General features: G+C 38.5%; 1 long non-coding RNA gene across 2 annotated transcripts in view; it reads right to left on the minus strand.

The window, feature by feature from the left end:
* Positions 1-1,674: 1,674 nt before the first annotated feature.
* The window catches only part of LOC143274017 (uncharacterized), a 36,591-nt gene continuing 12,509 nt past the window's right edge, over positions 1,675-25,756 (minus strand). For both annotated transcript variants that reach the window (XR_013052430.1, XR_013052429.1), the window contains exons 4-6: positions 11,878-12,074; positions 5,532-5,741; positions 1,675-2,218 (exon numbers count right to left, since the gene is read on the minus strand). This is a non-coding gene — a long non-coding RNA (uncharacterized LOC143274017). The remainder of the gene's footprint in view (positions 2,219-5,531; positions 5,742-11,877; positions 12,075-25,756) is intronic.

A 25,756-nucleotide genomic window follows, 5' to 3' on the forward strand; every position in this document is an offset into this window, starting at 1 on the left:
GATTTCTCAAGCTACCTCTCTCACCTTATATCTGCTGAGAGGGTGTTCATATGCAGATGTTACCCTATATTCTCTTTTAAACTATAAAGGATTGCCAAGTAACATAAAAATAAATTTACAATTCAGTACATATTCCCAGTTTTAAATGCATTTCTTGCTGTATCACATTTTCATGTGAAGTGTTTAGTCTCCTTTGTAATAAATCATTATATGTAACATGGCAACAGCTATGGCATTTGAGAGCACAAAGTTGAGCTAAACAGGAACCGTATAGAATTAGATGCCCAAAATCCAGCTCATAGAGATTAGAAACAAATGCAGAGACTTTCACAAAGTTTCATTAAATTGCAGCACACACAGAAAAAACTCCATAAATGCCCCCTTTCATTCTTCCACCTCCCTAGAGTCCTGTTCCTCACAGTATGGTAGCTGCCTTGGGTAAATCTGTCTTTTCCTTTCCCTGATTGAAACAGAAAACTAAAACCAAGCAAAAATATGTTCAAGGCCTCTTATACTGGTGTATTATTTACTGAAGAAAGGAAACAGACCGAAGTATCAGCAAGCAGCAAATAGATGTTCTTTGGCTGCTTAGGATCAGAGTCTTCACATTTTAGATATCATTTGTTTGCGAGAAAAATAAACTAACTGAATTAGATTGAGAAGAAAAGTCTCTGTTTTTTTAAAGGACAAAAAATTATTTATCTATACATGCTAATTACATTAGCTGTTAATACTCAAAGTCTGTACTGCATACTGATGACTAAAATAGCCAATAAGTATGATGGACATGAGAATGATGGAATGGTTTTGGAGTGGCAGCTAATTTAAAATGACTGCAAGTTTGTTTTATAAGCATAGAAACAATGAATGTCTGTGGCAAATAAATGCAATGCAATTTCAACTAAATCAGTAATTCTTAAAAATATTGTAAAATAGAAGCAGACCCATGGGTAATCTTTTTCCATATTGCTCTGAGACCTCCTGGTAGGTTCCTGGGAGAGTGGGAAACAGCAACTAACGCCAAGCTCTCTGGAGTAGGAGTTTCCCTGGAGATCCTATGATGGTCTGCTTTGATAACATTCTTGCTCTTTGCTCTCTGTCAGTTGTTCAGATCCCAACTTCCATGAGGTGAAACAAAGGGGATGTGGACCTGCTCACCCTCTTATATGTGTGGTACTCGGCTGGTTTGGGGGACTTATTGTCAGTTTGTAAATGATGGAAAAATAAGATCAGCTAGAGGAACTGAATTATCAGTTTTGACTGGTTTTGATGGTCAGCCCTGGTCAAGTACCTGAAATCCAACTCAGGGTTCTGGTAAATTTAAGCCCTGTGCTCTGGATCCTGGCAGTCATGCTGAGTTCTCAGAGAAATACATTCAAGATGTGCATAGATACGCAATGCTATTTATTGTAAGAAGCTGGCAGACATGATGACAGAGGCTACTGGGAGAAGAGGAAATGAAAATCTCAGGAAAGTAAAGGTGAAGTTCCAGGGAAGTTCTGAGAACCCCTGGGACTGGGATTAGGGGAAGGTGCAGATCCAGCCTCAGGCCTGGCAGGCTGAGCCACAGAAAGTCCTGGGGTGTTGGCTTCAATCAAAGACATGAAGTTGGGAGGAAGCATCATGTGATGATACTGAAGGTGTTTGTGGGGAATTTTGGAGTAGATACAAACATTTTTGTATCTTGTTTTGTTGTATACTTGTATGAAATTCTCACAGATAAGAAAAAGATATTTTTAAAATAAAAGATTTAAACAGAATATCACCACTAAATCCCCTAAAAGAAATACTGAGGGTGGTGGTTGAACACGTGTTTGGGCATCCTGTAGTCCAGTCTTGGTGGCACAGGATGGTGACTTCTGTGCAATTTTTCAAGGTTGAATATGGACCACGCTCCTGGTCACTCTCTTTGCTTGGCCAGTCTTATTCCTTTTTCGTGTAACTTTTCAGAACCTTTAGCCTCTCTGTTCTTGGAAGAATGGTTTTCTTAGTTTGTTTGAAGAAAGGAGCATCCTAGCTTTGTCTTTCCTGACTGCCATTCCTTTCTTGCAGGGTTTTCCTGCTTTGTTTTCTTCATCAGACCCCTGGATCTTAGAAGTGAGTCATTGGTCTGTCTCAAGCCTGTTTCTTGCTCTGCCCTTGATATTTCTCCATGTCTTGAATAATATTTATAACACTGGCTTTGTATGCCATCATAGCCATAGTGTGTAGTCTGTCTCTGCATGATAAAAGGTTTTTATGAGGGATTAAATAAATTAATGTACATAAACATTTTAAACTACAACACTGAGTAAATATTTTATACTGCCTGTTTGTCAATTCATTTCTCAGAATGAATCCCTGTGGGCTTTCTGTTGGTGGCATTAGTTTGGGTTTCCCTTCTATTCTTATTCTTCTTTGGGTTCTTGTTGTCTTTGGTGTGTGTGTGTGTGTGTGTGTGTGTGTGTGTGTGTGTGTGTGTGTGTGTGTGTGTGTGTCTGTCTGTCTGTCTGTCTGTGTGAGTACCTATGTATGTACTATATAATTAATCATAGAAAAAAATCATCCTAATGTGTAGCCTGACACTAATATTCTACACAAACTTCTTTCATTTCAGGAAACCAATTCTGTATTGTCTATTCCTTTGAGAATAATACTGTATAGACTAAAATTTACAACAGAAAGACAAGTAAGTTCTTGATCCAGGAGCAGAGTTACAGCTCTTCAGGTATGATTTATTTGTATTTAGAATGTATTTAAGATTCAGCATATAAGTATGTGAATATTACTCCATTTTTAAGCAATTAGAACAAATGAAGATGAATGTTTTTCATGGAGGAAAAACCCAAAATTGGAGAGTCAACTTGCAGCAATATATTGAGCTTCACTTTTTGGCTACTTTTAAAAAGTACAAATACGAAGTAGTAATTACTATGAACATGCAAACCAAATTCGTTCTCATGTCATTTATAATATTCTTTTGCAGCCATAGAGATTAACTCCAGCTCATTTTAAAGCTTAGCCTAAGTTCAACTGTAATTAACGTCCAAAGAGGTATTAGAAATTCTGCAATTAGGAGAATGTTTCTCTTTCCTATTCTCAAGTAAAAATATATTTAGTTTTAATGAAGGGACATTAAAGCCTCTTAGTCAAAAATAAATTTTGTTTCAAACAACTCTGACTCTATAGTTATGTAAATATTAAAAGGGTTAGAATCTGTTAGGAGCTTCTTAAATTTTTTTGAGCTTCTTAAATTTAAAATAATTATCCCCTGCAGCTTGAAAATTGTTTAACTCTACATATTCAGTGTTCTTTAACTTATCACAAGTTCTAGTAGCTTTCAAAAGTAAAAATACAGAATAGACATGTTACACACAGGCAAGCAAAAACTCTAGTCTTCCATATATATATAGATAGATAGATATAGATATAGGAAGACAAATGGATGTATAGTTCTAGAAATGTCATAACTATCACGTCCATAATCTTAAGGTAGGTACCCAATGACAGGAAGTAATTTAAGTTAACTATATCAACACACATTTATTAATCAGCTAATGTGTATAAGGCATTCATTTTCATTCCTATGGCTTATGACATTGTTTTGAAGATAGCCAGAGAATACTACTATTCCCAGACCATTGACAAGCAATTATTTAAGGCAGGAAGCCTTTATTCTGGCTCAGGTTCAAGGCACTATTTATGAAGTTGGGGATGGTCTGGTACAGAAATGGCTGTTCATAGCAGTGGGATTGTAAAGATGCTTGTTCACATCTACAGTGGACCAAGGAGCTGGGCTCTGAACCAGAAGCCTGAACCTTCAGAGAGCTATTTTCTCCAGTTAGGCCTCACCCCTCAAAATTCCTGCAGTCTCCTGAAATAATGCCATGGGTTGACAACTATGCAGAGGACATTTTACATAGACACCATAACTCTAATTGTCTTCAATCATTGTACTAGATTCCAAGGTTGCTGCTCTGAGACTATTTGTGACTTAAGTGAAGAATAGGTGGATAATATACCATGCATTAAAAAGGCTAAGTGACGTAAGTGAGGTGAGATACTAGTAATGTGTGAATGAGTGGTAATGAGGTTTCCACGCTTCAGAAGGCCATGTGGTAGGGTTCTTGTCTTAGGCTTTGGGATGCCCCTGATACTGTTACTTTTGGGATAGCTCTGCTTAAAGAAAAAGTTCTAAGGCCACCATGCATGCAAAGGAGACCTGGCTAGAGGCATGGGTGTGGTTGGGAGAACTGAGAGCAGAGTCTCAGGCAGGTAAGCAAGCAGTGAATGTGGAGGAGGACAGTGGGGAGACCAGACTCTATGGGCATGGGGCCACAGCAAGAAGTTGGATTATATATATTGTTTATTTATTGTTAGAACTTATTCCTTACAGAAAAAAGGAAAGTACAGTCCAATAAATTCTGGTGTTTGGAAGATGGCAAGGGCTGAGCAGTCAGAGGCAGGAAAATGGAAGGATACTTGAGGTGCCATAAAGGGGACCAGGCAGAGTGGTGCATGTGACTATGTTTGTTATTATAAGAGATCATGCTTAGGATTGATTTTCAGGGGGGCTTTGCTGATATGTGAGATCAGAATGACTAGCAGAGAAAAAGCAATCACAAAAATGCTTGGCTTTGTTTATCCAGGGAGACACTAAACTGAAGGTGCTACTCTTTGCTCAGAGAATGTTTGGAAATAAAAGTACATTCTATATACATATCTATCTACAATGCTTGTACATCAAGTGGCATCTGTTTGAGATATGTGTCGATATATCAGTTTACCCACTGAGTTGAGAGGTAAAGGAAGAAGACAGCTTAGTCAACACATAGAACATCTATCAAGCTGTGAGAATGTATAGCATCACTCACTAGAAATGTGGTACCAGACAGGAGAAAAGGGGGAAAAATGAAACACAGGAATTCAAGTGATTTTGGAAAGGAAGAACATTTAAAGAAATCCATGAAAAGGAGACCAGAAACAAGAGTCAAGTCAGAGAGTAAGAATTAAATCTAGAGAACTTTTCCAAATGGAACTGAGCAGTACATTTTGTCAAGAGATGAGTGACAGTGAGTTGGGTTTATTTACTGGTAATTGGCTTAAGAGCCATTCCGTGGACTGGCTTAATGGTAAATTCATTTTCTGCAGGCACCCTTCTTTCCTAGACTCTTTGAAACTAAAATACTTGGCAGAAGACAGCAATCTCCCAGATGCATCTATACTTCAGTGCATGGCATTTGAAAAGTTGCTTTTTCTTAACAAGTTAAGCATTGAATGCCCACTGTACACTAAACACCCCTCCCCCACGTGCCTGTGATTTGCTGAGTCCAAAGTCCAATGATACATCCTGGGCCATTAAGTAGCTAACAGCCTAATTACTCCTCATTAAGTTGTGGGTTTGACTTACTTTGGGTTTGTGAATTTGTGCATGACCATTCCTGTTACCTATTTTAGGGGGAAAAATACCTTCAGTTCTAAACAGATAAAAATGAGTTCCTTGACACAGTTACTTTAGAATTAAAATTTTAAAGAGCCCATCGGAAACTTACCCTCACATTCAGCTTTGCTGTGAAGAGCATGAAGAACAAAAGCACGTGCGGTCTGTGGAAGTTGGCAGGAATCCTCGTCTGGCACTTTCCAAATTGTTTTAGCATCGTTTGGCAAGAATCTATCACAAATTATGGATGATGATAATTTCGCAGTGTGTAGAAGCAGATGGAGAAGATGAATTGACAGAAAGAATGTTTCTCCCTAGAAAACTGATTGGTAATAATAATTATTTTTAGAAAAGGCAAAAAAAGTCAAGGATGACCTACTGACTACTTTATAGGTATACATATATTAATGGAAAATCTTATTCTAATAGAATAAACTTTTCATCTATGTAAAACTGAAGAAAATACTACCAACAGACTACTCTCCAGTTATAGATGGTGTACAATTAAGGAAGATTCTGAGTTCTGTACAGGAATAATTGTTTATTAAAAAGTCATTTTCCAAGAAAAATAATTAATTCAATTGACAATTTACTGAAGAAAGAGGACATAATGATTGTAGCTTATTTTTTTTTCCTTAGAGGTAAAATTTCCAGCACTTCTATAACAAATGAGAAATGAGGTCAATTTTCAGTCTTCCTTTTCTTCTTCTTCTTCTTCTTCTTCTTCTTCTTCTTCTTCTTCTTCTTCTTCTTCTTCTTCTTCTCCTTCCTTCTTTTTTGAAACCCAATGAATAATCATTTGGAGAAATCATGACAACTGTGTCAAGTGGTAATGTGTCAGAGGAAATAAGTTAAAAAAATTACCAAGATTTATTTTATATTAATTGATAACGTTATCTGGTGGTTTATTACAATGTGATTCTAGGTTTGCAAAGATGGTTGAGGATTTTAGTGTTTCCCTAGCAACTGGAAGATGTCAATCCCTAGAACACATGTAAAGCTGAGTGGGAGTCATGGCCTTCCTGTAACTCCAGCCTTAGGAGGTGAAGAAGGGATCCTTGGAGCTGGTTAACAAGAGTTGGTCTCTTTTGGTTGGGAGATCCTGCCTAAAAGAATACGAGGTAAGAATGGTAGAGGAAAAGGAAGATTCTCTATATCACCAAAGGCCTCCACATGCAGCTACACACATGTGAGCATACATGTATGCATGCAGCTATGCTTGAAAGCATGCATAATGCATACACTCCATACACATAGACACTGGAAAAGAATAAAAATATGATTCTAAGTCATGAGCTCTACATTCAGAATATCTGGGTTTAAATTCTGAAACACTTAATCTATGCTGACAAGAAGACCTGGTGTATATACCTTTTCTCTATGACTTTCGTAGTAGGACACCCAAGGACCCAAGCTTCTCTCTACCTCCACATCTTTCATTGTGTACCATTTGCTTGTGTCTAGTACCTCTTATGTAGATTAGAGAAATTAAGCAGTTCTTAAAAGTAGCATCTCTATAAATATTAAGTCTGATGACTATGATCGTCTAGGCAATTTTTACAGGCTTCTCCTGGTCCCAGGCGTTAGGATGCCCTATTTGCTCTGTCCTTTTCGCATCTCCCTCTGGTCTCAATGTACTTTTCCTGGGCATTGTTTTCTACAAATGCTGATCTCTTCATTGTCCTTGAACATACAGCTCACACGCTGGTCTCCAGAATCTGAATTTGCTGTTCATCTTGCTGAAGCATTCCTCCCTCAGGTCTTCCTCCAGGTAAAGTTCCTTGCCTAGACTCCACGTTGAAACCCCCTCTATCATACTTCCTCCGTTTACACTTTTCCCCCTACAGGAAGTACTGTCATCTACATCTTGTATCTATTTATGTTGTTTCCTTTGCTATAACTGATCAGAATGTGAAGTCTATGAGGATGGCTTCACCTAACAACAACTTTTGTTCTGTGAACCAGAAAACTACAGCTTTATTGTGTATTAGCATTGTGATTGGGATTATGGTCTGGTTGTTAATGCAGACACTCAGCTAAGTTATTATGTTGCCTTAGAGAAAACGTGTAACTGGAAGCCTCAAAATCACTAATGTCTCCACTGTACATGGCACTTTGATGGTTGAGTAGAACATCAATGTGTAGCTGTGTGGCAGATAAAAATAATTAAGGTTCATATAATTTACAACTGAATGAAGAAACAATGATTATATACATACATACACACATATATATACATAGATAGATAAATTGATGGTAGATATAGATAGATGATAGATAGATAGATAGATAGATAGATAGATAGATAGATAGATAGATAGATAGATAGATACATAATAGACAAATAGAAATAGAGACAGACAGACAGGCAGAGACAATAGCATGGGACAAGGGAAGATTATTTCATTTTTTCCTGCCTTGTTCTTAGGGAAAGGAAGCTCTGTGAATTAATTTCCTAGGAATTTTTCTGAGAATCAGAATATTACCCAATAACTTATTTGTACCTAGACTCATTCGTGTCAGTTAGTTATTTTGTTTTGTGTTGTTTTTAGTCTTGAAACATATACTTCAGAGAACAAATGGACATTTTATCAGTGTTATCTCCTGAGAAAAGATTACCAGGGCAACATGTAGAGCCATAGTTAATTTGGTGGCCATTGCAATGAGGTAGACAGAGACATATGTCCTGGGAGCTGTGGGTGTTTGAGGAAAGAGGCATTAGCAGGGTAATTTGGGGGTAATATTAGTAAGGCACTAGAAGGTTAATTTGGGACGTTAATTTTAGGGGAGCATTGAACGAGTGGTCTGGATTCAATGTTGTCAGAGAGCATTGATCAATTCTAATGTCTCCCTACCCTTTTCCTGGGGATGGATGTGGAGTTCAACTGTTGTCTATAAAAGTAGCAGCAGCTGCTTACATCAGATGAACTTACGGCTGCTTGGTATTATTGGGGAGTATGCTTTACAAGATGGTCTGGTTATTGCTTATGCTAAATCGTGAACACTGAGTGTCCTTGTTACTATCTCATATTACAATGATCTTAGAATAACTTCTGAGGCCCTTAATCTGTGAGCTTGTTTATGACAGCAGGAGAATACCATACTGTTTCTCTGAAGACTGAGTAGGCCCACCGCAGCATCCTCATGGACTAACTTCCAGAGTAAGGCTCACTGGAAAATATCATGGGCAGCATGTTCCTTTCTCAGGCTCTGTACTCTGATATGTGCACACTTATTGGAACTTGGCTTTTGTAGTATCAGCACTGTCATTTTCTTTAGCGAGTGATAAGCCATTTAATAAATTTAGTCAAATTTTGATGAATCATTCTTAACATAGATAACTCTTTGGGTAATAAGTGCCTCCATAATTTTATATCTAAACCCATTCTAATCAATTTTTGATATCATTTGGTACAGTTTAATATTTAACAAATAGATATTCTTGTAAATTCCACTTCTTTCCCTTAATGTTGTTATTTGTGAAGTTAAACCACAGTATGGCATATATCTGTGGTTTATGTGCCCAGAGTTGTTTGGTATTCCATTTTATGGATTTTTGTACTACCGACTCTTTCTATTGCGTATGGTTTTTGAGAAACTTTTTTTTATTAAAGGCTATTCCAGCTGGGCAGTGGTGGCACAAACCTTTAATCCCAGCACTCAGGAAGCAGAGGTAGGCAAATCTCTGTGAGTTTGAGTTCAGCCTGCACTACAGAGTGAGTTCCAGGAAAAGTGCAAAGCTACACAGAGAAACCCTGTCTTGAAAAATCAAAACCAAAACCAAAACAAAGCAAAAAATGAATATAGGTATTATTCTGAAAAAAAAACTTGCAAAAAACACTTTCAATATTGTTCATTTAAATCTTATTACATCAGTTTGTTGTCAGGATAAATGGTTCTCATGTCTGTCTATAATCTATGAATCACCTCCATACCATTTTCTATTATGTATATGTGTATATGTGTATATGTGTTTTCTGTATCTCTATCATCTGTCTAGCTAATGATTCATCTCTTTCTGTCATCTATCATCTAACAATCATCAATATATCTATCTTTCACCTATCTATCATCTATCTATCTATCTATCTATCTATCTATCTATCTATCTATCTATCTATCATCTATTTATCTATCATCTATCTTCATCATCATCATCATCACCATTATCATTGTCATCATCACCTATCTACCTTCTATCTATCTATCTCTCACCCATGCAGTTTAGTCTTGATTGTCACCTTTCTAGGATTTAGGGTCATCTAACAGTACCTCTCTGGGTGTGTCTATAATGACATTTCCAGAAAAGGTTAGTTAAGGAGTGTTATCTAATTCTGAATATGGGCAGAACTGTTTTGTGTGCTTGGATTCTGAAAGGAATACAAAGAGAAGGGAAAGCTTTATACTTCCTGCCTGCAGACACAGGGACCAGTTGCACCCACTCCTGCCATAGTGAGTGCCCCTCCACTGCCCTACCTGCCATCCTATGATGGACTGGACCCTCGGAAAATGATTGCAAATATAAGCTTGTGTTAGTTCTCCTCTGTCAGCTCTTCTGCCATACAGATGAGGAAAATTGAGTGACTATGCCCTCTTTCAATACATATAAAATATACAATATATAACACATACATATTACATCCCATACCATCTTGTAACTCTGAATATTCACCAAGCCAAATCCCTTGTCTTATAAGGCAGACATTAAATTATCCTCTAAGACATACAGAAATTGTATCAGGAGCTCATTTTTTTTTTTAAATCAGAGTCAAGCTTTTTTCTCTATGACACTTGTCTCCTCTTTGGGTTAAGTTGAAAATCCCCTGTGGATTTGTCTTTTTTTCCTATAGCAATTTATATAAATTCACCATTTATCATTTGGGAAACTCATGAAGAACAGTGAATAAAATTGTCAAGTTCCTTTTATTCTACCACATTTTTGCTAGCTTTAAAAGGGCTTCCTTGATCATAAAATGATCCAACAAAGGTTAGACATAGGTTATTTTCTATTTTATACCACAGGATGAGAGTTTCAAAAACGATGAACTCTTTTGTTGATAACCCCTAGGCAGCCTATACTTTTTTCTGTTATTTTGCAAATTATTGAATTCTTGCTCAAATTGCCACCTAAATCAAGAATTTTAAAACCTCGCCACACTTTGATTAAAATCCTGGGAGTTTGAAAAACTGAGTGTCTCCATGTATCTCTTATCTTGTGTGGAATACATCTGTGCTTTAATAAAGAATCAGGTGGACGTCCTGGATTTGAAAAATGTCACTCCATGCCTATTTCAGTGTTTATTCGTCAGAATTTGAGGAGATGACTGAAAATGGATTCAGATAGAGTAAGACACATAATCTTTAAAATTCAAAGTTATATTTCAAAATGATTGGCTAATGGAAATTTCAGTCAGAAATCCAAAATAAGAAAAATTCTGATTCATTCACCACAGTAACTTAAAATGTTTTGCATCATTTTTGCTTTGAATAAATGAAGTTTTCAAGAGCCTAAAAGAGGCTCACGAATTTAATTAGAGATTTCATGTGTTCTCCACAAGTCTTGTTTCCTTTCATCACACAAACAGCCCATCCACATGTGTGACACAACTTGCAAAATGAAACACTCAATTATAGAACTATTTGCTGGGTGCCAATTTAGTCAATGTTTTACATTGGTGAAGCCATCCTTACTTAACACCTCATAAAAAGAAAATCTAGCCTCTTAGGAAAGACCATGTTTATTATACACTTGGGTCTGTGCTTAAAGTCTACTGTATGAAGCGGGTTCCACACTACAGATTGGAAGGATGCTGTGTAGCTCCTTAAGAATGCACACTGTGTACACCTTGAAAATACAGATGCAAATCACAAGACAATATCGCCCATATTTGCAGAAAATGCCCAGAAAAAAAAACAACACATCATAATTGTCAATGAGATTAATGGCCAAAGATTTTGTCATACAACAAATCTGCTATTGGGCATTCTATTCTCAATCTCTCTCTCTCTCTCTCTCTCTCTCTCTCTCTCTCTCTCTCTCTCTCTCTCTCTCTCTCTCTCTCTCTCTCTCCTTTCTCCTCTCTGTCTCCCTTCTCTCTCCAACACCACACACACACACACACACACACACACACACACACACACACAAACACACACACTAGGTTGCTAGGTTGCAGCAACATCATCAACCTTAATGATAAAAACCTTCCATAGGCATAATTTTTAAGCCTCAGGAACAAATACCTCTTTGGCACCGAGAGAATATTCCACATACATCATCAATCTGTTTCAAATAACAATTTACAAGCTTTCCTTTTGGTGGACTCGAGCCATTTGTGAGCATACCTAAGGAGCCCACACTGGGATGCTCTTCCACATTGTACTCTAAACATCCAACAGTGTAGCTGAGTGTACTCCTACCAGTTTGGAAGCACGTGCTTGACAAAGACATCACTTACAAGCTGCAGATGCTACATTGTTATGGCATCTTCCCAAACAGCTGCTTAGTGATGCCCAGCTTAGGAAGCAGTAGACAGGAATGGGTATTTCTGTGTGGATCCTGAAGCCAATTCATTCGGTTTCTTCTGCAAATTATTGATGGAATACCGAAGAACCAGGTCATGATGACCTCAGAGCAAACAATAAAGGAGAGGTCCTTGAGAGAAAAAGAAAAAGAATGTGAAGTAATTTGTATGGGAATGTATTTCTGTTAACAAGATCTGTATTTTGCAAATCTCAGTCATATAGGAAATGACATCGTTTTGGATGTTTCCCTCACAGCCTAGAAAGGAGTCTGAGTGCTGCAGCTGAATTCATTTAGTATATGCCTAAACTCACTCTGGCTCCCTGCTCTGAAAACAGATGCACATCCATTATTAATTGTTGACTATTGCAGTCGTCATCGGGGTAGAAAAGCTAGACCCCTACCAGGAAAACAGGCAAACACTGTGATTACTGCGAAACACAGGCAGATAGTTAATATGTCTATATCCAGTAAGATTGTGGTTACTGATTGTGCATCAGTGTTTGTGAAGGGAGCTTTGCAATGCAAATGTTTACTACAGCCAATTGATGCAAACCAGAAGAATCATAAAGTTGAGTCCTTGATAGTGGAGTCAAAATTGTTATTCTCCCTTCCAGAACTTAGCAAATTATGTGCATATATAGGGAGAAGAGAGGAAAGACGGAAATACTGACATGTAACTTCAGTTCGAACTATAAATCTCAGGATTTTTATAGTTGTATATATTACAGAAAATGATGGGACTCAAATCCAATCACTCAGGAAGTCTGATCATGAGCAAACAGATAACAGAAAACACACTTATTAGAATGATTCAACTTCTGTTCATTATGAGGTAAAAGGGTCCATATTTTCATTTTCCTTTTTCCAGGTTTTCATGTGCTCTGTAGTGTAGGCTGGGAAGTTTGAGTTTTTCAATTTCCATTTTAATTTTTTTGAGATTGTATTTACATAATTTCTCCCTTTGCTTTCCTCTCTCAAACACTCCCATATACCTTTCCTTAGTCTTTTTCAAATTCATGACCTCTATTTTTCATCATTACATTCATGTATGTATGTATGTGTGTGTGTGTGCGCGCGCGCATATTGTGTTTTCCTAAATATAACTTCTTAGTCTGTATGTTATTTGTACATATTTTTTTCAGGGATGATCATTTTGTGACAGGCAGCTGATAAGGAGCTTTGCTGTGATACCATGTCTCCTAGTAATGCCTGAGATATACCAATCAAGTCTAGCCAACATGACTACCTAACCATGAGCTAAAAAAGGTTAACACCAATAGACATTCAAAGTGGATGAGGGAGGCCTCAACCCTGCACAGAATTAAAGGCAACTGAAGAATGTTGAGGGTGGGAGAAACAGTGTCCCCAGGAAAGAGCCCACCGTTAGTGATGTAACACGCAATGGTCATATTTGAGTTTTGAGTCTCAATTTAATGAATCAGAATTAACTAAAGGTTTGAAAGGTACATGTTTTTCTGTATACAAGTGGGATTAGAAATTGAAAAATTGTTGGAAGATAATATTGAAATAGGTTTTCACTGTCTTAGAAATGTCCAAATACTTTGAAAGAATAATTGTACTTTTCTAACCGATCTCAAGGACAGTATTTGAAATTCAAATAGATAGTTCTAAGGATACTTTCATTGTCAAATAATCAAACATCAGAGATAAGTATCAATGACAGTAACAGTTGAATAAATGATGGCATGGTTATGCTGTCATAACAGGAAGAAGTGAAGTCATATATGTTGTTTACACATTTATACAATATATAAAGGGTGGTTCATGTTATGATGTTAAACCAGGTAAAATTGAACCACAGTCTTTATAGAACTTATTTTTTTATAAAAAAAAAAGTTATACTTGGAAAAAGATAGAAGAAAACATTAAAATGTTAATGATTTTTCTTACCAATAAATCTAATTTGTTAATTTATGTTTTAATTCTGTACATTTTTAATTAATTTCTAAAGCCTCATTTAGAATTAGTGGATCTAAAATGGAAAAGCACTACATTTATCAGACAAGTCATTTGGGGTGGGGCTGAGGGATCTCCGTGTGTCAAAGTCACGTTGAGCTGATGTTACTGGAACTCATCTTGGTCATTAGAGAGAGGTACTGTGTCACTCCTGTGCAAAGCCACCTCATGTGCACGCTCTATGTTAAGTGTGCAAGTCCCTTTGATTTCTGTATTTAAATTCAGGACTCCATGATGGAAGATTAGCCCAAATCACTTGGCTGTCATTGGAATGTTATTGGACATTTCCTGTCCCAACCACCTGTTCCTCAATACCCAGCAGCCACTTCCCAAATTACCACACAGAGACTTATATTAATTATACATGTTCAGCTAATAGCTCAGGCTTCTTACTAGCTAACTCTTACACTTAAATTAACCCATAATTCTCTTTATGCTTTGCCATGTGTCTCATGGTTTGTTATCTTATTTTTTTATATGTCCTGCTTGCTGGGCTGGTGTCTCTCCTGACTCAGCCCTCCTTAGAATCATTCTCAATTTGGTTTTCCCACCTAACTTCCTGCCCAGATACTGACCTTTTAGCTTTTTATTAATCAATGAGAGTAATACATATTCATAGTGTAGAAAAGGATTGTTCCACAGCATTGGAATAATGGCTATACAGCTAAACTATATCAGTCACAGCAATACCTATAATGGTTGGGTAAGTTGGGCTTATTTATTGTCTCAACATAGTTTGACCTTAGCTGCCTTACTGTGACATGAAGCACATGGCAGTTTCTTTACTTAACATGAAACGACAGGTGGTGAGCAATGAAAACTGTGAGATATTACTGTTCTTGTGATGTATCCTTATTTATTTATTTATTTATTTTGGAAATGCCTTTTTAAAAGATTGAAAACCCCAGCCACACTAGTGGAAACCTATGAACTGTGGACTAATAGCTGTGGAGCCCCCACAGGACTAGATTAGGCCCTCTGTTTACGGGAGACAGTTGTTTAGCTTGAACTGTTTGGGGGGCCCCCAGGCAAGGGGATCAGGATACGTCCTGGTGCATGGATGGACATTTTGGAGCCCAATGCCTAGGGTGTGACACCTTGCACAGCCTTGGTGCAGGGGGAGGGGCTTGGACCTGCCTCACCTGAGTGTGCCAGGCTTTGCTAACTCCCCATGGGAGACCTTGATTTGGAAAATGTGGGGATCCAGGGTGGGTTTGGAGGAAGACGGGGGAGGGGGAAAGAGTGGAGGGGGGGATCTGTGGTTGTTATATAAACTGAATAGAAAATGTCTTAATTAAAAAAATGAAAAAAAATTAAAAATTTAAAAAATAAAAAAAAATTTTAAAAAAGATTTAAAATGTTAAAAGATTTGCTTCTATGATTCTTAACCTGGCTGTTTGTCCACTAATGCTGGAAATTCTGCATTGCTATGTTTTACATTAACACCAAAAATAGTAACAATGTATCAGAAATACATGTGTGTATCTGTGCTCAATACTTTAACTTAGGAAGTCTTTTCATGCTTGCATACTTTTATAAAGAGTTCTTTTAGCGTGTACTTTATCCTATTTTGCCCAAGAAATATCGACTCACTCTTGAAATCTAAACTCAGTGATGCCTTAGTGAAGTACCTTGCTGAGCCCCATCCAGATGTGTTCCAATTACTGTGATCTAATTATTCTTCACAAACTGTAGATGTAGAAATAATGACTCCTACAAGATATGTGTTCCTGATTCTTAGAAAGGGGTCTAGTTAAAATAAATAATAATTAAATTTGATATTAGTTTCCAATATGTTTTATTTATAACTGCATTTATAGTTCTACTCTAGCAGTGACTGAAATATGAGGATTGCTGTTATCTGTGTCTCCCACCTAACATATCTGTAATAAAGTATTTATACCTTGGCTTACTATGATTCTGTAATTTTAACATAACTCTATTTTCCCTTCCATAACTGAGCTTACATTCAAAAGCCAAATCATAACTTTTATCATTCCTAGTATTTTAACACTAAATTTAAAGTACTATATTGACATTAAGCTATATTTTCTCTTATCAATTTTTATTAACTAATATGCTCATGTATAAATCTTAAATTACTTGCATGATTTATGAACAACTACACAGTCATTAAAAAGAATGTAGTAAACCTAGTTATGATACCTACAAAGATTTCCTGCTATATTTTAGAAAGAAAAATAATAATGGAAATAATCTGTGTGTGTTATATGTAGCTAGAGTTTTCCTGCCTTACCCACAGTCAGGACAAATCTTTGTCACCTGCCAGTCCCACAGCCGCTCAGACCCAACCAAGTAAACACAGAGACTTATATTGCTTACAAACTGTATGGCCGTGGCAGGCTTCTTGCTAACTGTTCTTAAAGCTTAAATTAATCCATTTCCATAAATCTATACCTTGCCTCGTGGCTGGTGGCTTACCGGCATCTTCACATGCTGCTGGTCATGGCGGCAGCTGGCAGTGTCTCTCCTCCTCAGCCTTCTGCTTCCCAGAATTCTCCTCTCTCCTTGTCCCACCTACTTCCTGCCTGACCACTGGCCAATCAGTGTTTTATTTATTGACCAATCAGGGCAATTTGCCATACAGAACATCCCACAGCAGTTATAGACATCTGCTTTTACCTAGGCAAGTTCTCAAGAATGTTCACCCTCATTACACAAAAATAAATTTTCAATAATGTCTTACCTTTCATTTAGAACATCAGAGTTTGGATTTTACAAGACAATAAAGCAATACAAATTCCCAAGTTCCTTAGAGGATCCAGGAAACATTTCCCCCTACGCCTAGCCTTTTTTTTTTTTTTTTTTTTCTTTAAACCTTCAGCAGAATTTGTGCGGGAAAAGTGACAGAAGAGGAGCTGGAAAACTAGCCCAGGTGTCAACAAACCCCCAGAGGCTGACCACAGACTGATTCAGTCCCTGGAAGCATGGAGTACACTCAAAGTGTGCTGTCCTTCACACTCCTCTTCATGGGCCTCCACCCAACTGAGAAACATCAGCGACAGATGGGTACCAACACCTGCGGGTACCAACACCTGCTCACTTTCCATCATTCCTTCTTTGAATGGAACAAACATGTCACCTCTGCAGTCTGGAGGAATTCCTCTGTCCTGACCCACAGTTATGACACCCCACCACATCAACTCTCAGTTGTTGTGAGTGAGCACCAAACACTTCTGCTGCTGGTCCCAGGTGAATGTACTCTGCTATTCAGGGGCAGGTAGAAGCTAGACTGGTCTCTATGGAAGGAGTAGTGAGACGACTTGGGGACAGGACTTTGTGTTTCAAAAGAATTGTGGTTATTAATTGTATGTAATACCTTGACTGAGTTAAATGATCCTCAAATGGCTGGTAACATATTATTCCTCTGTGTTTTTATGAGACATTTCTGAAAGGGCATTATGAGGAGGATTTTGGTGATATTTCTGAATTGTGTCTCTTCTAGACCCAGGCACTGACAATGTAATAAAATGGGGAGGTGGGAACTTGAGGAGACAAGACCCTGATAGCTCCTCCCTCATGGAAAGGATGAAGTGTTATTGTGAAAGGGCTTCATAGAAGGACGTCATCCTCTTTAGCCTTCCCTCTGCCATGTGGGAACAACATGTCTACATGTCTCCTTTGGAGAAGGGATCATCAAGCACCATCTTGGAAACAGAGAATAGCTCTCACTAGACAACCTGATGGAGTCTCATATTTACTTCCCCAGAATTTGGCACTGTTACAGATGAATTCATATTCTTCACAAAGCAGTAGCTCTCAGGTATTCTAAAGAAGCCACATAAAGCAGGCTAGAACCATTGGATGTAAACACAGTGAAAAAGCAAGAAGACTTAATTTGAGCAATTCCATCACCCAAATGACTTATTTATAAATTGTTTATTACTTTTTATTATTGAATGTGCTTTCAATTCATAACCTAATTTACATACATACAGATAGAGAATTTCATGCTGATTTATTCTGAAACAGGAGTGAATTATTCTATTTTCAAGTAGGAGAAAAGTTAAAGGAAACCTCTACCCCTGGACAGGTGTGATCCCTGATTCCAGACAGGTTTAACTGAAGATGGAAGACTCACTCTAAATGTAGGTGGTAATATTACCACTGGCCATGGTCCATATTTTATATAAAAAGAAAGATAAGACTGTGAACTGAAGATTAGCCTTCATCACTCTGCTTCTTGATGGCAGATACAGTATGGCCACTAGCCTCAGACTTCTGTTACCATGCCTATCTACTAATTCTGACTCAAAATAAACACTGCCTCTCTTAAGTCACTTTTCCTCAGGTACATGTTCACAGGGATAAAAATAAATAAATAACTTATTCAGGTCAGAAACACATTCTTGGCCAAGAGAATGGCGTGCACAAAAGCACATGAGCATAGAAATTTCTACATGCTAAATAACTCAAAGGAAAATGTGTTTTGTGTCCTTTCAATTTACTCTTTTAGGGAAAGTCTGTCCTAGCACATAACAGAAGTAGAGGCAAGTATTTAAGACCTGGGAATACTAAAGAATTGCATTTGCTGGTGTTAGCCAGGAGCTGGCTGTAGGGTCTTCCTGGAAAAAAAATCAGAGTGATTAGGAAGGCCATTCTAGCATTAATGAGGCAAACAGGTAGGACGAGAATGGGAAAGGATCCTCACGTGGGTAGCTGCCAGACAATATGGCCTGGTTAAATAGTGGAAGCGATTTCAAATACACAGGGTAATAACATGGTAGACTACAGGTATAATTCAAAGCATGCCATATCAAGGTGCCAATCATCCTATCACAGCTTTTACGGGTTGGTCTGTCCCTACTGTAGGTAAACCTTTACTTTCATTGCTTATGTTCTGTATTGAAACAAGCAAGCAACTGAGTTGGGGGGATGACACTGCATAAAATCAATCGCTGTACGAGCATGAAGACCTGAATCAGGATCATCATTGCCCAAATAAAAGCCTGACCTGGTGGGTCTCACCTGTAACCCCAGTCCTGGTGATCAGAGCCAGGCTAACCAGCCAGCCTAGCCAAACCATTGAGTGAGAAATTTCCTCAAAACAAAAATAAGTGAAAAGTATTGAGGAAGATGCTGGAATTCATCTCTGACCTCATGCACACCAGCACACACACACACACACACACACACACACACACACACACACACACACAGCACATGCAGGCATGTATGCATGAACATACACATAATAAAATTTAAAAAATTCAAGCCACTATGTGTGAACATAGACTATTTTGCTTTGATTCCTTAATACCACTCCTGAATGCATTCAGATCATTGCAGTGTTTAATTTATCCTCAGAAATTAAAGCAATTTTTCTTGTGTCTTGGAGGAATAATTCTAGATCTTATTAATATAGCAAGTCCAGGCCTAGCCAGTTTTTTAGTTTAATAGATTACCCAGGTTCAAATTTTGATAAGTACAGTATTTTCAGGTAATAAAGTAGCACAAACATCTAATTTTTTTTTTACCAAACATAAGCCCCATGATTAATATATTATACTACAACTCTACAACATGTATTTTTAGGAATTGCTGTTGTAACTACAAAGCTGTCTGATTCTTCAAAAGTGCCAGCTGCAGGCATTTGATGCTATTTGAACCTGAAGATGGAATTCTGGGTTGTTTAGTAAATATCAAGTTTAAAATAGTTCCAATATTGTTGAGTGTCTCAGAAATTCCATAATAATGCTCTACTCATTGATTTAAGATAGACTACTAAATTATAAAATATTTGTTGTTCAGAAGCTGGTGTGTGTTTAACCTTTAATAATTTCAGAAAACCAAGTCCTGTCCACTTTCCTTTCCCTTTCTTCAACTAACTAATTAGGTCTTTTACTTGATGAGTGAATGGGGATTTCAAGTTTTCTTTCACATCTTATCCACCTCCACACCAATATTAAAATGGTTGCCTACAGTTCTCATTTTCTTTTCATTCATATTTTTTTTTTTAAAAAAAAGTATTTCTGGGCATCCTGGGTCCTTACCATGTAAATAACCAGGTTCCAGTCAAGCACCTGAGTCCATGTTGGTCTCCAATGTCCATGCTTCCTCAGGAGCTATGTCAATCTGGATGGCTTGTGTTCCTACCCGGGCCATGGTGACATCTGAGCCTGGGCTGTGGTGAGGGGCCATGTATGAGTCAGTGGCCCTACCACAGCCAGGGTGGGTCTGAGTCAATGCTTGTGGCTCTTGATACCATCAAAGGTCATGCTGATGCCGGAGGTCTGGGCTACCATCTGGGGCCATGTTGATGTGTAAGAGCCACTCTGCTGCAGGGGCATGCTGATTTGGGTGGGCTATATTACTACAAGGGGCCATGGTGACATCTGATCCCAGGCTGCTGCATGGCATCACGTCTGGTTCCATGGTCCTACTACAGTCAGGGTCTGTGATGCCTGTGGCCCTTGGTGCCACCAGAGGCCACAGGGATGCCTGGGATCTAGACTGCATCTTGTGCCCATGTTGCGGTCTGAGGGACATACTGCCACCGGGGCCATGGTGTTGTCTGGGCCGGAGCTGCTGCTGAGGGTCTTGTCTGGGTCTCTGGCCCTATAGCAGCCAAGGTTTGTATTGAGGTCTGTAGTTCCTGATACCATTGAAGGCAATGCCAACGCTGGGGGTCTGGGCTGCCACCTGTGGCCATGCTGGTATCTGAAGCCTCTCTACTCTCGGGGTCAGTCCAATCTGAGTGGGCTACACAGCCACATGGGTCCAGGTCCAGGTTATTGCCATAGGCCATGGTCTGAATCTGTAGCCCAGTAACAATCAGGATCTGGGCTGGTGTCCATAACTCATGTTGCCACAGAAGGTCATAGAAATCTTGTGTGTTGAAATCCAAGGGCCGTGCCGAGCCAGCCCTGTCCCTAACTTGTCTTATGATAGCTAGTCCTGCCCCTCAGTGTATACTATATCAGGACAGCTGGTGTGGCTACCACCATGGGAGAACTGACACAATCCCCCATGGGAGAGATTGCCCCACTCCATACCACAGGAGTGGGAGAGCTGGACCCAGTGGCATGGGCCTAGGAGATCTGGCTGCGCCCCTTATCTGAGGGAGTGGTCCTAATGGCCTGGGAATACCAGTTCAACTACCACTCAAACCCACATCCTGGGCTTTAGGTTGGCCCATCTTAACTGTTACCCCATCTTTGAACTGCCAGGATGCTCAAAGGGACTGGTTCAGTAGACTGATAACCACAGAATCTCCAGGACACAACAGGATATCTGAGAGGAGTTTTGATGAGTGCCCAACCCACTGATGATGGTGTACTAGAAACTAGAGGCCTTGAACCAGACCGATGATGACTCACTTCAGTGAACATTTTGCAGTGGGGCTGATGGGACAAAACGGTGTACTGTGTGACTCACTGCAGATCCTGCTGCCACTAGGATGAATAAAGAGGTGTTGGAAAGATGCAGGAGAGAGGTGGAATTTTTTTTTGGTTTTTTTTTTTTTTTTTTTTTTTTTTTTACTTAATTTGAGGGACATGCTGCAGGGGTGAAGGGTGGAATCAGAGGAACTGGGAAGTGAGCAGGATTGGGGTGCATGACGTGAAATTTCCAAATAATCAGCAAAGAATTATGTTTAAAAAAAGTGTTTCTCCATTTCCTGAGAAATCAGACATAGTAACTTCAAGGGCAATTTACAGACTTGTAAACAATGTATGATAAGAATGTTCCTACGGACTGCAGACGCACCGGATCCCACAATGCTGTCCTGTAGGAGTACAGTAAAGAGCAAAGTCAATGTTTTAGTGTGAGAAACACATCCAGTCAAACCTGAGCTTGCCAACCAAGAACTTTTTGCTTGTCTGGAAATAATTAATTTGAGGGATATAAAACCATGTTTGCATTTAGATGACCATGGAAAACAAAAACAGAAAAGTATTAGTCAATGTTTATAGCAAAGCATAAACAGATCTTATTACTTTTCTGATTGCCGTTGACAAAAAAATGGCTAAAGGGATTTCATGTTTCCAGAGGCTGTGCAGTCCATTAATGGAGAGAAGGCATGAAGCAGGGATATGAGGTGCTGCTCACATGGGATCTGCAGCCAGGAAGCAGAGAGATGAATGTTGCTGTTCAGGTCACATATTCCTTTCCACTCCCATTCCCTAGCCCATGGAATGGTCCCACCCACATTTAGGGTCAGGTTTTATCCTTCAGTTAATTGTCTTCTAAATACTTTCACAGTCACAGTCGTGGGTAAATCAAATCATATTGCAGTAAAGACTAACCATCACAAATCTGTTATGAATACACCACAAATTTTAAGAACCAAAGGACGACAAATATGTAGTAGAGAATACCCAAATGAATGGCTCCTACCAAAATGAAAAAGAAGACTTCTCATATTAAACTCAGCTTTATTAAGTTTCATTATGTATGAAACATCAGCTGTGGGCATTGTATTGGCATTTTAAGAGGCTTATCATATTAGAAATATAACCAGTCTAGCATTTAACTTTTTATATTATGATATACTAGTACAAAACTTGGAGAGAGCAGGATGCCTGCCTAGGCTTAGTCACTGGCTAAAGAAATAACATCAAGTGGTGGTCATGAGCAAACATAAACAGGGAAGGTGTCCAGGAAGGTCTGGGGTGTGATTCGACTTGTTTGGTAGGCATTTGCCATTGATGGAGGAGGTGTGCACTCAGACTGTTTGCATCAAGTTGGTAACACAGAAAAGGGCCTTCTGAGACCAGATCAAAGTCCCAATCACAGCAGGCTTCAAAGGGCAGCACCCACCTTCTGGAATTCTGTTCAACAAACCTAACTGTGTACCAGATTGGATTTTATGTGACTGAAGTAATTATAAAATTTCTCTTTATCTCAACCTACAGTAAAGAAATTAGCTGACTTTGGACAAGTGTTGTCTTTATAAATTATATTCTATTTATGTTTTTTAGAATATCATGCAATACTATAGAGTATAGTAAGCTATTAATTTGATTATATTTTGTAGTATCCTTTCTTTTTGTTGTTTATTTCCACTTGTATTTTATATGATGAAATTAAGTATTCTTTAAAAGGACAATAAATTCATGATACAACCACAGAATAAAATAAAGCACAGAAGAAAGTTGTGTAAAATCTTTTAAGTATTAACTTCATAATGTGGTTAATAAAAATCTGTATCATCCATTAGGAACTACTAATCAAAAGAAATTAGAAGAAAAATAGAAAGCAAACCTATGAGTAATATTATTATTGTGTTTTGTCCTATGTATTTTAAAGTAAAAAAAACTGAGGCCAGAGTGTAGGATGAATCCTGGTACATTACAGTGCTAACTGAAATCACAGAGTACTAACATCACAGCAACTAACAAGATTTCTGTAACATGAAATGCATGGATTGTTATACGATAAAATGAAGCCAGATAAAAGCTAGAAAGTCACAGGGAGCAAATAAGAGTTTTCAAACAAACAAACAAACAACAACAACAAAAAGAATATTAAGAGTATTTAAAAGTTATGTCAGAGGAATGTCCCTTCTGATTGAAGCTGTGAAATTAATTTGAAGTCTGAGAAATGTTACAGCAAGCAAGAAGGGCAGGAGACAACACTACATCATAACAGAGCAAGTTCCAGAGCACTTGCTGGGCATTATGCACCAAGCAAGAAAAACTGGAAAAAGCATATTAATGCATAATTTCAAGACATATTAATGCCAAAAGTCAATCAAATGCGTACTGACTTTGAGATGAATAGAAATGCAGTGGATGGACAATCTGCTCACCTAGAAATAGAATGGACTGAAAACATAAATACTGTTGGAGAGAGAAAGAGGGAGAGAGAGAGAGGGAGAGAGAGGGAGAGAGAGAAAGAGAGAGAGAGAGGGAGGGAGGGAGGGAGGGAGGGAGAGAGAGAGAGAGAGAGAGAGAGAGAGAGAGAGAGAGAGAGAGAGAGAGAGATTGATTCCCCACCAGTACCTGCCTGGTGGAGATTTCTCCCAGGGTCCCAAAAGAGATGCTACCAGAGGCGAAGAATTAATCTGAGAGATGGATATCAAATCAATCTAAGTACACCTAGCTCTTTAGTCCATTCATTTTATTCTTCTAAGTCAAATTCTCCTCAAGCTGTGGAGGTACCAGTATATATGCACTTACAAGCTTTAATAACTGGAAATGCAATGTGAGGCTTTCCGGGTCATAAAGGGAGGTGATAAGATCCACACAAAGAGCAGTGATTGTCAGGTCCATTTACAACCCAAAAGGGGAGTAATTAAAGGAGGTGGGGTCAACTAAGGGCTAAAACTGGTTAAGAGATTTAAAAAGGGAATTTATGGGCTCAAGCTATATTCTTAGAAATGGTTAGGTAAAATGTTAGGAGTCTATAAGTCTTGAGTACAATAAAATTCCCTTTTATCTTTTGGCACTGTATCTGTCTCAGCTTATCTTAGCTGCTCCTTTTTCTGGCTGGGCAGGGGAAGTGTACTCAGTAGCTAGGTAGCCTATGTCACAGCTTGATGCACCAGGTATATAAAAGCCCTTTTGTTCTGAGTTAATTGTTAAAGGGGGTATCTTTTAGAACTAGGCATACCACTTGGGCTACTGGAGAAAGGAGGGTTTAAGCTTAATTTTCACAAGAAACATAGCTTTGTACCTAATATCTACCTGGCTTTGGTGGTTGTCTCAGTATGGATATTTACCTTACTTCAGGAAACTAGCAGGTGGTCTGAATTCTTATCTATCTTCAGGCTGTCCTTGGATGTTTGAGAAGTATCTCAGATAAAATGCTTTCGTTCAGTGATATCCTGGCCAGATACTTGCTAATGGAGACAATTACAGAAAGGCAGACTTCTGAGTCTAATGCTAAAAAAGGAACAAAGGCCTAATAAAAAGGGGTCTTGACTGTGTGACTATTGTCAATACATTTGGGGGATGTTATCCAAAAACCCCAACAGTATAGGAGAAATTGGGCCCAATGAATGATCAACCACATTTTTAGAAGTTCTTGGGAAGAGAATCAAGTGGGAAAGCTACAACAGCACACAAGAAATGCACTGTAGGGCACAGCTGATACATTCAAAAGCCAGTATCACCAAGACTGCTTGAGGTTTGGCTTTATCCACTGGAAGAATTCTTGACTCTTTCAGGTAATAGCTTTTACCATTGTCAGCTGAATTCCTCCTTCATATTTCTGTGGCTCACAGCTGAGAGAGGAGAGGATGGAGAGAGACAGATACACACAGAAACAAAAAGACAGATAGATAGACAGACAGATATAGACATTTGGTGCATCCAGGGAGATTTGTCAAGTAGTATAGGCCAGCCCAACTCCCCACTGACTGATGCTAGGCCACATTTGACATACTAAACAAAGGGGGTTGGAGTTGCTTTCTTTCATGCCCAAAGCTTTCTGTCTGTGAGTTTAACACCCCCTAAACCATGTCAACTATTCCACACCATATGCATCACTTCTCAAAACTTACCTTCTTTTATGTGTCCTTTGGCTCTACCAGTAAGACAGAGTCACATCTGCTATTCCTGGTGTGACTGTGGAATAATCTTGTACACTGTAAAAATATGTTGCTCTAACTGTTAATAAAAAGCTAATTGGCTGGTAGCCAGGCAGGAAGTATAGGCAGGACAACCAAACTAAGGACTGAGAAGAAGGGTGGAGTCAGAGGAGTCGCTGGAAGACACAGAGGGATAAAGACATACTGGAGGACAGGAAAAGCCATGAGCCTTGTGGCAATACATAGATGAATAGAAATGGGTTAATTTTAGCTGTAAGAGCTAGTTAATAATAAGCCTGAGCTATAGGTAATTTAAAATTAATAAGAAGTTTTCGTGTGG

This window comes from Peromyscus maniculatus, chromosome 6 (assembly GCF_049852395.1).
Source record: "Peromyscus maniculatus bairdii isolate BWxNUB_F1_BW_parent chromosome 6, HU_Pman_BW_mat_3.1, whole genome shotgun sequence".
In the NCBI taxonomy this organism is placed as follows: Eukaryota; Metazoa; Chordata; class Mammalia; order Rodentia; family Cricetidae; genus Peromyscus; species Peromyscus maniculatus.